Genomic DNA, 15,648 nt, shown 5'->3' with positions numbered 1-15,648 from the left:
ACCTGCACAACCCCACATCATGACAAAAGATGAGAAAATTTCAATGATAAAACTCTTAAATACATATTCAAATTAAAAGATAAAAATTGTTGCCTTTCATTCAAACTACAATGATCAATCTGCAAAACAAGCAAGTGCTAAACATTTTTTTTCATGCTTCTAACAACCTTCTGACATAGCATAGCTATAAATATATTGTGGAGATAAAAAAAATTAAAGTGATTCTCTCAGATTTGTCTAAAAACCCTCGGCAATAACACGGCTCGGCCCAAATCCAACAACTGGACCATCTGGTTGTCTGTCTCGCCGAACCGCCGCACTTTCCTGGGTCCTCCACTCATCACACACTCGTGTATTCAGCACCAGAACACCGCTGGTGTGAGAGGTTCTCCGCTCAATAATACCAGAGAAGGAGAAACAGCCGGCTGCTACCACTTCAGCTTTAAGACAAACTACCAGTGTCCCAAAAAGAAAAACATCATTTGAAGTCACGGACAACAAAAGACGTTTAGACCTAGAAACGGCGACTGTGTTTAGCGGTGTCTTGTTGCCTCTGGTGATCGAGGGTGTGTGGGACGATAGCTGATGGGAGAGTTGAGTGTTGTGTGACTTGTTTGTGTTTAAAGGCTTGTTTTGTAGATTTGCTTTTGCAGCTTTACCACTGAATCCATTTCATGTTGTAACTTTATAGTTCTAACAACATCATTTTCAACCTGTTACCCAAAACATCATATTCTAACAATATAGAACAACATTATATTGTACATAAGTGAAGAATATGTATACTAATTGAGATATTGCTCTACTTTTTATTTGCATGGGTGGAAGCTCTACACTGATGTATTTTTCTCAAAAATATTCTGGGATTATTTACAACTAACAGAATTTGTTTTCATTTCCCTTTTTAAATCTCTTACCTCCAATTTCCGGTTCCTTTTATTTACAGACACACCTGGAAAATTAACCAAAAAGTTCCTCATTTAGTTTTTCTTTAATAATCTAAAATTGTATTTTGTGTTCCAGATTATGACAGATTACTACACACATTATATTGTGTTGCTCGTTCCATGGATGGTTGATCCTTACATGGTTTAATTGTATCTAATCAGTCTGAAACACCCTTTGGTCTTATGACCGACTGAAATGATGCTTTTTGATTATTTCTTGCCACATTCTGACAGCTGTTGTTGTTTTAAATCTGATTCATGAGTAAATTTGACTCGGCAGTTTGAAAAACTTTCCCGCTTTTATTTGCACAGCTGTCTGGTTGTTCAGTCTTCTCCCATTTTTATTCCCAGAGTGAAAAGATAAGGGCTACTAACTCTGTGTTTGAAAGCCTTGAATCGTGCCTCTAAACATCTTCATGTGAGTATTAGAAACCAAGGTTTTGGCTCAGGTGTGGTGTCGACGTGACGTTGATTGTATTTTCAGTAATCTGAGGACAAGTGCAGCGATGGGTGACTGACAGGTTGTCCTCGTGCACGTACAGGAGGAGATGTTTGAGGACACCTGAAGTGTGAAATTGAAATGTTTTCCATTTGGGTTGTGTGTCTCTGACCTTACCTGAGGAGCGATCACACCCAAAAGTCACGTCAATTCATATTTAAATTCCTGAATATTCTGAAAACACTGAGAGCCGTCGCCCTCTGTGTGTGCAGTCAGACGAGTCGGTCACAATCCGGTTTGGGATAACTCAGCTCAGGTCCTGATCACCAGATACCAAAAGGGTTAAAAGCCGTGTTAAAGCTGATCCTGATTCAATCTGACCCATCGACATATAAAAAAAATGGACATAGCCCGCCCATTGCTCTGCCAGGATGCAAGTTGAAGCCAAAAATAGGAGGTTCCCACCACTGATTAATGTTTTATGGATTTTGGATGGAAATTGGTTTTAATACTTTTGAATTTTCTTTCATTAAAGCCAGCGACTATCAGCAACTAGACATTAAATATGAAATTTGGCTGCACCTGGCGGTAGGGATAGGTACCGAATTCGGTACTTTTTAAGGTACCGACCGAATTCCACAGTACCGACCGAGCACCGATTCACTTCATTTGAAACGGTGCCTCGTTTCGGTATCCGTCCTTCACAACGAGAACTTGCCTAGACCGCTGCGCATGCACAAGAGCATTATGTCATCGGTCGCTGCGAGCAAGTTGTAAACAGAGCAGCTCCGGTAGGTAAATAAAATGTTTAAGATAACGTTAGCTTGATTTGTTAGCTTCCGTTTCACTAATGGTGCGTTCGCTTTCTCCTCGGAACTCCGAAATTCCGACTAGAAGAATGTGAACGCGCTCTAAAGTTTGGCTTCACTTTACTAAATGCGACGTGTGATTGGGTGAAGATGAAACCAGTGACAACGATTTAAGTGTGAGGCATCATCGTTTAAATCTGCTCCAGCAGATAAATAAACTGTTTAAGATAACATTAGCTTGATATGTTAGTTTCCTATGCCACCATTGTTATCATCTAATGGTGCGTTTGCTTTCTCCTCGGAAATTCTAACTTCCCAGTAGGAAAAATCAATTGAAAAAGGACGGTAAAAGGAATGAAGATACACAGTAAATTTAGTTCACAGTAAAGATGTTTGCTTCAGTTTAATTATCAGCTTATAAAACTACAAGGATGATGTTAAAATACAAACAGTTGTATGTTATTTATCGTGATATTTATCAAATATGGTTTTATATTGAGAAAAAAATATGTTTAATTATAAAAGAGAATTAAAAATATTAAACACTCAAAAGTATCGAAAATTGGTACCGTTAAGTACCAGTATCGATTCGTAGGTACCAGGAATTAGTACCGGATCGATTCAAATGTCAAAGGTACCCATCTCTACCTGGCGGTAAGGTGTTTCCTGTTTTCAGTGTTGCACTACGTGTAGCTGTTTGGTGTTTGGGGCTCGCCAAAACTGATTTAATTTCTCTGTACTAGGATATCTCTATTGTAGCACATAAGCACGCTAAAACACACATTTTCTGTTGTTCCACCTAGCTTTTAGGGAACCATTTGAGTTTGCACGCAGTTTATTTGGTGTTGAACAGTTTGCTCGTCCAGTTAGCTTAGCCTCAGCACGGCTATGGCTACTTCTGTCTCTGCTTCTCCGTCTCCTATCTCTTGCTCTCTTTGTCAGATGTTTAGTTATTCCTCTGCCTCCTTTAGCGATAATGGTACATGTAATAAATGTAGCATTTTTGTAGCTTTGGAGGCGAGGGTGTCGGAATTGGAGTCCGGGCTCCGCGCTGTTGAAAAACCCGTAAACAGCTGTAGCTACTTAGCTAGCGTGGGGCTAACCAGCTCAGAACCACCCCATAGCGATCCTCCAGCAGAACCCGAGCAGCCGGGACCTCAGGCCGGCTAGGTGACGGTACGCAGGAAGCATAGAACCCAGCCCGTGGGCCACCACCAACCCGTCCACGTTTCTAATAGATTTTCCCCGCTCAGTGACGCACCCACTGACAAGCCGACTCTGATCATTGGCAGCTCCATATTCAGAGACGTGGCATTAGAGGCTCCAGCAACCACAGTTAAATGTTTACCTGGGGCCAGAGCGGGCAACATTATATCTGATCTGAAACTGCTGGCTAAGGATAAGCATTATTACAATAAGATTGTTATTCACGCTGGCGGTAAAGACACCCAGTTACGCTAATCGGAGGTCACTAAAATGAATGTTGCTTCGGTGTGCAAATTTGCCAAAACAATTTCGGACTCCGTAATTTTCTCTGGCTCCCTGCCTGACTGGACCCGTGACGACATGTTTAGCCGCATGCTCTCCTTCAACCGCTGGTTGTCTAGGTGGTGTCCTGATAACAATGTGGGCTACATTGATAATTGGAAAACTTTTTGGGGAAAACCTGGTCTGATGCAGAGAGACAGCATCTATGCCTCTTTGGATGGAGCAGCTCTTCTTTCCAGGAACATGGCCAGTTTTATTAGTCCTCCATGACAACCCAGGGTCCAGACCAGGAAGCAGAGTCGTAGTTTAAAAAAACCCTCTGCAGCTTCTGTACTGTTATCCACCCACTACCCCATAGAGACAGTGTCCTGCCCACGGCCAAAATCACACAGATTAAATATCAAAGTCAAAGTCATTTTATTGTCATTTCTACCACATGTGCAGGACATACAGAGAAACGAAATTGAGTTTCAGTGCACACAATTCAGAGATCAGACATACATGGGTAAGACACATGACAAGAATTGATGACTGCGGTCATTCGCAACATGAGTCGAGCTACCTTAATAGATAGATGAAAAGGGTGTTACATGAGGATAATTGGGGGTAAGGTAAAAAAAAAAGGCATAGCAGAGTTAGACCCAGCGGGGAGTAACTCTATTATACAAAAAAAAAAAACTCCTCAACACAGAAGCACAGACAGCACAGATACAAAACATCAGAGTCCGATGGGGAGGCGGAGTTGGGCGGGATCCTGAAGCCTCCAATGGGAGCTGCCGGTACGGCGCATCAACCAGCTGCAGACCAACAGGTGGGAGGGAGAGATAAGGAACAGAGAGCACATTGAGTTTCCCGCAGGTCGCTGACCTCAGCAGAAGTCACAATCTGAAGGCGGGGGGGAAGTTTGGGACACAACATCTGTCAGCATTCCTCCTTTCGTGGGGGTGTGTTGAAGCAGCCTTGAGAGGCTGCCTTGGCGTCAGATAATGATAAACATGACTTTGTTTGGGCCAGGCAGAGATAATTTTCCTCTCTGCCTTGGAGTCTATAAGTGGTAATTCATGTCCACCAGTGAAGCCAATTTTACGTTCTAAACATCCCCACGTCGTCCGGCAACCCTCTCCGAGATGACATCCATCTTGCGTACTAACACAGGCAACGCCACGAGGACATTATCCAGCTTACGGTTCACCTCGAGTAACCTCCCAGTCTGTGAGGTCACCGCACGAGCGGCACATTCCATGGGCACGGGTCGCACTCCAATCGCTCCCGTCTTCCAAAATTTCCAGAAAACCAGAAAACCAGATATCCTCCCACTCCAATCAGAAGAAATCCAGTGATCATCAGGCCGAACATCCACAAATCTTCCACGTCCTCGATGGACAACTGAAAGAGGCACACGATTCGCCAGACGTCCCAAGAATCGAGTGCATATCCCGCTGCGAATGTCCCCTCGGCTTAATAAAGCATGTAAAGGTGAATGTAAAGGTGAACTATTTCTTTATGTTTAACAACGGCAAAGGTATATGGGCTTTTATTTCTATGGCGTCATAGCAACCGTAGCCAAGTAGGGAGGCGCAACGGGCGCAACACAGAAGAAGCAAACGGAAATCTATTAGAAGTAAAGACGGAGCAAAGGATAGGCTATTAACGGTTCACGGAGAAGAAGACAAAGAAAGTTTGAAGAATACTTCTGTCTAGCTTCAGTTGATAAGGGGAACAAGGTTTGTAACTATAATTCAGAATGTTGTTATGAAAACGGAACGTGTATGGGTATGATTGTATTAATTGTGAAAAAGGCTACCAATGTAATCAGTTATGCATTATGGTTTATTTTATGATTAATTTATTTTTTGTTTATGCCTAGCTCTTACGTTGGTTGGTTGATGATACAGACGGCTCAATAAATCATCAATCACCATCAGTCCCGGCCTTCTCAATATTGACTGAATGCTACAAAGCAAATCATGGAAATCTCATAAATATTAGAACAAATTCAACTGAGCAGAAAATTAGAAAAATTAAATGTGGGTTGTTGAACATTAGATCCATTTTTCTAAGACTTTGTTAGTTAATGACTTGATCTGTGATAATCAGATCTCTTTGCTCTCTCACAGAATCCTGGCTGCAGCAAGAGGACTATGTTAGCTTAAACGAGTCGACTCCTTCAAATTATTTAAATCATCATATTGCTCGAAGTACAGGGTGAGGAGGAGGAGTAGCAACCATTTTTCATTCGGACTTATTAATCTGTCCCTCACCAATTAATAGCTACAGTTCATTCGAACATCTTATTCTTAGTTTTCCTAATCCAGATTGCAAAACTGTAAAACCACTCTTGTTTGTAGTTTTATGTCGTCCACCAGGCCATTACTCTGAGTTTTTGGATCAGATCTCTGATTTTTTATCTGATGTGGTGCTAAATACTGATAAGGTCATTGTAGTGGGGGATTTAAATATTCATGTGGACAATGAAAATGATAGCCTCAATGCAGCCTTTAGTAATATCTTAGACTCAATTGGTTTTACTCAAAGAATACATAGCTCCACCCACTCCTGCCATCATACATTAGACCTTGTGCTGACTTATGGCATAGAGTGTGAGGAAATAACAATCTTTTCACATAATCCAGTCCTCTCGGACCCCTTTCTGATAACCTTTGAGTTTTTTATAACTGAGTTCTCGAGACATGAAAGTAAATTTCACTATAGTCGGTCTCTATCTGACAACGCAGTTGCATCTTTTAAATCAACTGTTCCATCTTTACTGTCCCCAGCATCTCAGAGGCATGTAGCAGAGGGCAATATTTTCAGTTCTAGCCCCTCACTAATTGATGGCTTAGTTCATCATGTTAATTCCTCTTTACGTGGGGCATTAGATGATGTAGCCCCTTTAAAAAAGAAGGTAATTAGGGACAGGAAGTTGGCACCCTGGTTTAATTCTCTTTTACGAGCCTTAAAACAAAACTCTAGGAAATTGGAGGGAACATGGTGCTCTACGCACCATGAGGAGGCCTTCCTATCCTGGAAAAATAGTCTTGTGCTTTATAAAAATAAGCTTCAACAAACTAGAACTGCTTATTTCTCAGCATTAATTGAGGAGAATAAGCATAATCCTAAATTTCTTTTCAGTACAGTTGCTAAACTTACACAGAATCATAGCTCTGAGCCATCTATTCCCTTAGCCCTCAGCAGCAATGACTTCATGGGATTTTTTACAAGTAAAATTAATTCTATTAGAAACAAAATCTTTAGCATCCTCCCTAATGCGATTTCTTCTTCCTCAGTAAGTGAGGCAGCATCAGAGGTGACTGTAGAACCTCATCTGTGCTTGAACCGTTTTGATCCAGTTGAGCTTTCAGAGTTATCAAAAATATTAGCTTCATCTAAACCTACAACTTGCATTTTGGATCCAATCCCAACCAAATTATTTAAAGAAGCATTTCCTTTGGTTACTGCCTCCATTCTAGATATAATCAATCTATCCTTAGTAAATGGATATGTACCACAGGATTTTAAGGTTGCTGTAATCAAACCTTCACTTAAGAAGCCTTCTCTGGATCCAGATGACCCAATGAATTATAGACCAATATCTAACCTTCCATTTTTATCCAAGGTCCTGGAGAAAATAGTGGCCATCCAAGTATGTGAGCATTTAAACACTAATGCTCTGTTTCAGGAATTTCAGTCTGGCTTTAGAGAGTATCACAGCACTGAAACTGCGTTAGTGAGAGTTACAAATGATATTCTCATGGCCTCAGATAAGAATCTTGTGTCTGTTCTAGTCTTGTTAGATCTCAGTGCTGCCTTTGACACAGTTGATCACAATGTTCTTTTAGAAAGACTTGAACATGTTGTAGGGATCAAAGGAACAGCGCTAGGCTGGTTTAAATCCTACCTGTCTGACAGATTTCCTTTTGTAAATGTACATGACAAATCGTCTTCATACTCCAGGGTTACTTGTGGAGTACCACAGGGTTCAGTGCTTGGACCAATTCTTTTTACTATGTATATGCTCCCAATTGGTAAAATCATTAGACAGCATGGGATAAACTTCCACTGTTATGCTGACGATACTCAGTTATATTTATCCATTAACCCTGATGAACCTAATCGGTTGGATAGATTACAGGCTTTTCTTGAGGACATAAAAAACTGGATGACTCTAAACTTTTTGCTTTTAAATCAAGACAAGATGGAAGTTCTCATCTTTGGACCAGAAATTCAGAAAAGGAAAGTGCTGAGTCAATCACCTGACCTGAATGGCATTACATTAATCTCCGAGAACAAAGTAAGGAACCTTGGTGTTATCTTTGACCAGGACATGTCATTCAAATCCCAGGTTAATCAGGTTTGTAGGATTTCCTTTTTCCACATTCAGAATATTGCTAAGAAGCATTCTTTCCAGGAGTGATGCTGAAAAACTAGTTCATGCATTTATTACATCAAGACTGGATTACTGTAATTCATTACTCTCAGGAAGTCCACAGAATGTAGTTAAAAGTCTTCAGCTTGTCCAAAATGCTGCAGCTAGAGTTCTGATGAGAATTAAAAAGAGAGATCATATCTCTCCTGTCTTAGCTTCCCTACATTGGCTACCTGTTAAATTCAGAATAGATTTTAAGATCCTTCTTCTCACATATAAAAATCTTAATAATCAAGCTCCATCATACATCAGTGATCTGATTGTTCCATACGTTCCTAACCGAGCACTTCGCTCTCAGACTGCAGGTTTACTGGTGGTTCCCAGAATATCTAAAATTAGGATTGGAGGCAGATCTTTTAGTTATCAGGCTCCTCTTCTGTGGAACCAGCTCCCAGCTTTAGTCCGTGAGGCAGACACTTTGTTTACTTTTAAGACTAGGCTTAAAACATTTTTATTTGATAGGGCCTATGGTTAAAATCTGATGTTTGCCTGAATCTGGACAAGTGGGGGAGTAGAGGGAGGGGAGTGTACAGTCGGTAAAGACGGCTCTCCCTTGCCCTGCCTCCAACATGCCTCCATCTAAAAAGGCTAGGTTATCCAGAGTTATCTCTGTAGTTATGCTGCTATAGGCTTAGACTGCTGGAGGATACACTGACCACTTTTCACACTCTACTACTTTCTTCTACAATCTGCTCTTTAACTGTATTATTTTCTGCAATTTCAGCTGTTAACTTTATTTTCTCTCTGTTTTTATCCCCAGAAGAAGCTACAATGATGTTCTGCTGAGCTGTGGTGACCTCATGGAGGGGGCCTTTGTCTAGCACACTGCTGCTAACCACTTAAACATTAAACTTAAACAAACACAATCAATTTAACATGTCTTTGATCGCCACCCCACAAAAGGTCTAATCGTGTGCTTGAGGGACTTTGAGGACGAGATGGGAAACGTATCATATATTTACTGCCAGCTCCAAACTAACGGTGACAAGAGCTGCTTAGATTTAACATGGCCGCTACGGAGACAAGAGGCTGGACTTCCTGAAACGTTGTCTCAGAGAGAGAAACAGAGGAGATCCAGGTCGGGATTTGAACAACGTAGAGTGCAGATCGGGTCACGGGTCTGACGCTTGACCTCTGCTGTTTGGCTGTTAGCAGGAAGTCAGGTTGCAATGGGGTGTGTGTGTGTGTGTGTGTGTGGGGGGGGGGGGGGTGTTAATGTTGAATGTATGTGAGCGCAGGCAGCCACTTTTGTTTGTGCGAAAGTGTAAATGCAAATCCATGCACTTGTTTTTTTCTGTGTGTGTGTGTGTGTGTGTGTGTGTGTGTGTGTGTGTGTGTGTGTGTGTGGGTGGGTGTTTAAGGCTGAAATTATGGCGGCTGTTTGTTGAGTGGTCCAGTGGAGCGTACAGTGACAGATGATGTAAATTATTGATTGCAGTCTTTTCTGTCGAGTGAGGTTCTCTTTCTCTCTTCCTTCTCTTTGTCTTTCACACCACACTTTCGTCCTTCCCTTCTTTCTTTCTTTGGATCAAACATTTTTTTTCTTTTTTGCACATTTCCTCTATTGGTTTATTCTCTGACTTTCTCTGTCTTTTTATCTCCTTTCCTTCGTTATCACCCTTTAGTATTTTACATATACGTGGCTCTGACAAGCTCAGGTCAAAATCAAATATGTTTCTGTTCATTTGAGGTGAGTTGGGTAAAAATGATTTCATTTGTTAATTAAAACTTCAGCAAAACTGATTTCAAAAAGTACAAACCACAGCTGCATACTCTGATGCAGGTGATCTCAGATCCTTTATAGATTCACGTTTGACCCACTGGTTTACCTTATTTAGCATCAGGATGCAATAGTTGTGATGCTGTGAGGACATAAACTAAATAATAATAAGCAAAAACATTGAAGCAGAAAGAAGTAAGATATAACATTTGGTGTGTGTGTGTGTGTGGGTGGGTGGGTGGGGGTTACCCCATTTGTCTCCTTGTCTTTAGATTTTCTGTTTATATCTTTATGATGTTTTAGATTTTTGTCAAAAACTTTGAAACTCTGATTGCTTTCATTCATTTTCTCTTAATCTGGGTTCATATATGACACATTTAATGCCTTCTCTGTAACTGTTGCAGTTTACACCATCACCTAATGAAAGGGACTATTTCTTGTTTATGCATAAATAATTAAAACAAAGAGTTGTTTGATCTTTTTGTTACTGGAGAAAGAGAAACAAGAGTCTTGTTGATATGTTTTCCTTCAGGAAGCTCCTCTGAGGTCCAATTCACACAGCATTTATTACTTTTAACCGTAACGACAAGATAAACTTATCAGATATTCCTACAGTGTGTGGTGTGTTAAGAGCGCTCTGGACATAAATCTATGCTTTAAATGTAGTTGTTTGTCCTGGCCCAATGTCAAGGACAAACAAATGTGCTGATTGTTGAATGTGACATGCAGTAAATCAGAAAGCGTGTTGATGGAAGCATGCTGCAAGCTCCTACTCCTCTGCCATGTTTTTTTACGCCAAAGATTGGTCTCAAGAGGTTTGGTAATATTTCCTCTCTGACTGTGAGTGAAATCGGTTTGTGTTTTGCAGAGTTGCTGCAAAATAATTATGTGACTGGCAGTCGAAACTAGACAGGCAAGAGATACATTTCACACAAAAAGGACGCAACTGAGATGTGAGCTTGTCAGGTGACGTGCCGACCAGACATGATTTGTTTGACAACTATGAGTGTAAAAACAGCAGAAATAATTATGATTTATCCATCCATCCATCCATTCAATTCAATTCTTTATTCAGGACAATGCACATTAATAAACAAATCAAATACATTGTATCGATTGTAAATGGGCCAGATTATAGCATAGTTGCTAATTTGCATCTGTTGTCCGTCAACAAGATAACTAAGTAAAACAAGTAACACTATACAATTTAAAGACAGTCAGATTGAAACATTCCATTAAAATGGACAAACAAAAAATAAGAACAACTAAAGATGCAAACATGTCTGAGAACCTTTAAGATGTAGTTTGAGGTGCTTTTTAAAGGTGCTATAAGTGGGAAACTCTCTGATATTCGCTGGGATGTTGTTCCAAAATTGACTCCCTTTAATAGACAGTACCATTTGTCCGAACGTCGTTTTCCTGTAGGGGATCTGAAGGTGTCCTCTAGTGGAGGCTCTAGTTCCATAGCCTTTGTCTGGTCTTAATTTTATGTATGCGGAAAGTGGAGGTGACACTAGTCCATTAAGTGCTCTGTAGATTAAACAACTATTTTTGAACTTAATACAATTTTTTAAATTAAGCATGTTGTACTTTGCCAGAATATTATAATGGTGAAATGAGTCTGACAAAGGCTTTTGATCCAAGATTTTTATAGACTTTTTGAATAATATTTCTATTGGTTTAAAAAGAGTGTCCCCAGTGAATGACCAAGTTGTGATGCAGTAGTCTATATTAGAGAAAATCATGGAGTGCAAAAACATTGTAGCTGAAATTGTAGTCATTGAAGATCTAATTTGTTTAAAGTTTTTTTATGTTGAATTTAATTGTGTTCACTGTATGTTTAATATGTTTTTTAAAGGATAGTGTCGGATCCAGGGTGATTCCAAGGTACTTGAACCCTTGCACCAGGTCCAGCTCTACCTCCCCCAAGAACACGTTGGACAGCTCCAGATTTATGTTTTTTTTTTTTTGTGTGTGAGTATCAATGCAACAGTTTTTTTTAATTCAGTAACAGGCATGACAGATGGAGCCAAAGCTTTATGTTCTCCAAGGCTAATGTGAGAATAGATTATGCTTCCTGTGTACTTTTAGCAGGTGTAAAAATATTCGCATCATCTGCATTTTGGAAGTGTACATTTTTACACACATTCGGCAGGTCATTTACATATAAAGAGAACACCACTGGTCCTCAGATAGAGCCCTGTGGGACCCCTGCTGGACAGTGAAGGTATGATGACATTGTGTCCCCTTCACACACAGACTGCCTTCTGTTAGACAAGTAAGATTTAAACCAGGCTAAGGCATTTTCTGAGAAATTATAATGAGTCAGTTTGGTCAGAAGTGTTTGATGGTTCACTGTATCGAATGCCTTCTTTAAATCCAAAAAGACTGCACCAACACAGGTGGTTTTATCAAGCAAGGATTTAACTGTCTCTACAAAAAAAAAGAAAAAAAAAAGAAAAACACAGTTTGCCGTCTCTGTGGAATGATATTGCCGAAACCCAAACTGCATGGGGAGCAAGAGAAAATGGCTGCTGGGGTGTTTATTCAGCATTTTAGGAATCCATTTTTCTGCAATCTGGGACACAATGGGGAGATTACTGATGGGACGATGGTTGGAAATGATTGTTTTGTTACCTGATTTAAAAATTGGTGAGACTCTGGCCACCTTCCAGCTTGATGGAACTGTTGCCATTCTGATGGATACATTTATTAAGTGTGTTACTGGGCACACCAGAGCATCTTTATGAATTTTCAGGAAGTGTGTGTCAAAATCATATACATCTTTGGTTTTGGAAGATTTCATTGATTGAATTATGTTGGCCACTTACAGATAAGTGATTTGATCTATACTAAAAATCGGCTGTCCTAAGTGAGGGGACTTACAATCCATTTCAGGAGGACTAAACATTTTTGTTATTTCATTAACAGAGGTAATAAAAAATGTATTGAATTCAATTCCTTTGGATTAGTTAGACGTTTATTAATAACTTTTATTTCTAGTCTGTCACTGTCCCTTATATTTTCTTTACACAATAATTTAATTATATTTTGCCAGATGATTTTGCCATTACCATTTACGTTTTTAATAATGTCCAAGAAGAAATTTGCTTTGGCTTTACGTAATGCACTAGTAGTTTTATTTCTCAAAGAGGTAAATTTTTGCCTGTCAGTGGCAAGACTAGTTTTTAAAGAAGTTTTGAGTAGAATATCCCTTTCTTTCATAAGTGTTTTACAATGATTATTTAGCCATCCATCATCCATCCATCCATCCATCCATTTCCATCCGCTTATCTGGAGTCGGGTCGCGGGGGCAGTAGCCTAAGGCTGGAGACCCAGACTTCTCTCTCCCCAGCCACTTGGGCCAGCTCCTCTGGGAGAATCCCAAGGCATTCCCTGGCCAGGTAAGAGACATAGTCCCTCCACCGTGTCCTGGGTCTACCTTTAGGTCTCCTCCCGGTTGGACGTGCCCAAAAAACCTCACCAGGGAGGGGTCCAGGAGACATCCTGACCAGATGCCCGAGCCACCTCAACTGGCTCCTCTCGATGTGGAGGAGAAGCAAATCTAAGCCGAGCCCCTCCTGAATGACCGAGCTTCTCACCCTATCTCTAAAGCCCTTTTCAGATAGACATTCTGGAATGTGTGTGGACAATTCAATCCGGTTTTTAACCGGAACTGTGTTTTCAGACTCACCACTTTTGTACCGGAACTTGTCCTTTCGGCTGCCTTCACACAGCAGGGAAAAGTTCCAGATGTCTGAGGGGGTCGGGGGGGAGGGGGGGGGGGGGGGTGTCGGACTTATGTTAAGCATAAGTCTGCGTACAGGAAGATGCATAAGAGACCAGGGTGATGAAGCTCAATGGTTAAAAGGAATCACGGAAGCTGTACCGTAGGAGGCGAGCTGCCATGGTTCGCTGCATGCTACAGCAGCGGGCTATCTAGGTGCGCACAGCCCCCCCCCCGTCCGTCCGGAACTCGACCTCACCAGTCTGAAGCAACCACCTTGTCCGTAACAAGTCCGGACCTGTTACTAGGGGTGTCGTCCGATTAAATTACGGAAAACCTTATCCGGATGTTTGTATTCAGACACAAAGGTCTTACGGACAGAGTCCGGAACATTTCCGTTTTTCATGGCCTGTCTGAAGGGGGCTTACGGGAGAGCCCAGCCACTCTTCGGAGAAAACTCATTTCAGCCGCTTGTATCCGCAATCTCGTTCTTTCGGTCACTACCCAAAGCTCGAGACCATAGGTGAGGGTAGGAACGTAGATCGACCGGTAAATCAAGAGCTTCGCCTTCTGACTGAGCTCTCTTCACCATGACAGATTGGTACAACGCCTGCATCACTGCAGACGCAGCACCAATCCGCCTATCAATCTCACGCTCCAGTTTTCCCTCACTCGTGAACAAGACCCCGAGATACTTAAACTCCTCCACTCGGGGCAGGACCTTATCCCTGACCCGGAGAACTTCCCACGCACCCTCCAAGATCCCTCTAAGGGTATAGAGCAGGTCCAGTGTTCCACAGCCAGGACGAAAACCACATTGCTCCTCCTGAATCTGAGGTTCAACAATCCGACGGACCCTCCTCTCCAGAACCCCTGAATAGACCTTACCAGGAAGGCTCAGGAGTGTGATCCCCCTGTAGTTGGAACACACCCTGCGGTCCCCCTTTTTTAATAAGGGGACCACCACCCCGGTCTGCCAGTCCAGTGGGACTGCCCCCAGAGATTTGAGAGGACAACCCAAAGTCCCCAGACTCTGCTTCCTCACTGGAAGACGTGTTGGTGGGATTGAGGAGGTCTTCAAAGTATTCTGTCCACCGATCCACAATGTCCTGAGTAGAGGTCAACAGCATACCGTCCCCACTATAGATAGTGTTAGTAGCGCACTGCCCCCCCCCCCCCCCCCCCCCCCCCCCGGGGCGCTGGATGGTGGACAAGAATCTCCTCAAAGCCGTACGGATGTCTTGCTCCATGGTTCCACCAAACTCCTCCCATGCCCGTGTTTTTGCCTCGGCGACCACCCGAGCCGCGTTCCGCTTGGACAGCCAGTACCTGTCAGCTGCCTCTGGAGTCCCACAGGTAAAAAAAACACCTGATAGGACTCTTTCTTCAGCTTGACAGCATCCCTAACCGCCGGTGTCCACCAGCAGGTTCGGGGGTTGCCACCACAACAGGCACCGACGATCCTGCGACCACAGCTCCGGTCGGCCGCCTCAACAATGGAGGCACGGAACAGGGTCCATTCAGACTCAGTCTCCCCCGCCTCCCCCGGAACATTTTGGAAGTTTCGTTGGAGGTGGGAATTGAAGCTCCTTCTCACAGGAGACTCTGCCAGATGTTCCCAGCAAACCCTCGCGATACGTTTGGGCCTGCCTGGTTTGACCGGCATCCTCCCCCACCATCTGAGCCAACTAACCACCAGGTAGTGGTCAGTTGACAGCTCTGCCCCTCTCTTCACCCGAGTGTCCAAGACATGCGGCTGCAGGTCAGATGAACAACAACAAAGTTGATCATCGAGCTGCAGCCTAAGGTATCCTGGTGCCAAGAGCACTTATGGACACCTTTATGACTGAACATGGTGTTCATTATGGACAATCCATGACTGGCACAGAAGTCCAATAACAAAATACCACTCAAATTCAGATCAGGGGGCCGTTCCTCCCAACCACACCTCTCCAGGTCTCACTGTCATTGCCCACGTGAACGGTAAAGTTCCCCAGCAGAACGAGGGAGTCACCAGAAGGAGCACTTTCCAGCACCCCCTCTAAGGTCTCCAAAAATGGTTGGTAGTCTGAACTGTAGTTTGGTGCATAAG

The sequence above is a fragment of the Nothobranchius furzeri genome, chromosome 10 (genome assembly GCF_043380555.1).
Source record: "Nothobranchius furzeri strain GRZ-AD chromosome 10, NfurGRZ-RIMD1, whole genome shotgun sequence".
NCBI lineage: Eukaryota > Metazoa > Chordata > Actinopteri > Cyprinodontiformes > Nothobranchiidae > Nothobranchius > Nothobranchius furzeri.
This window is presented reverse-complemented; position numbering follows the sequence as displayed.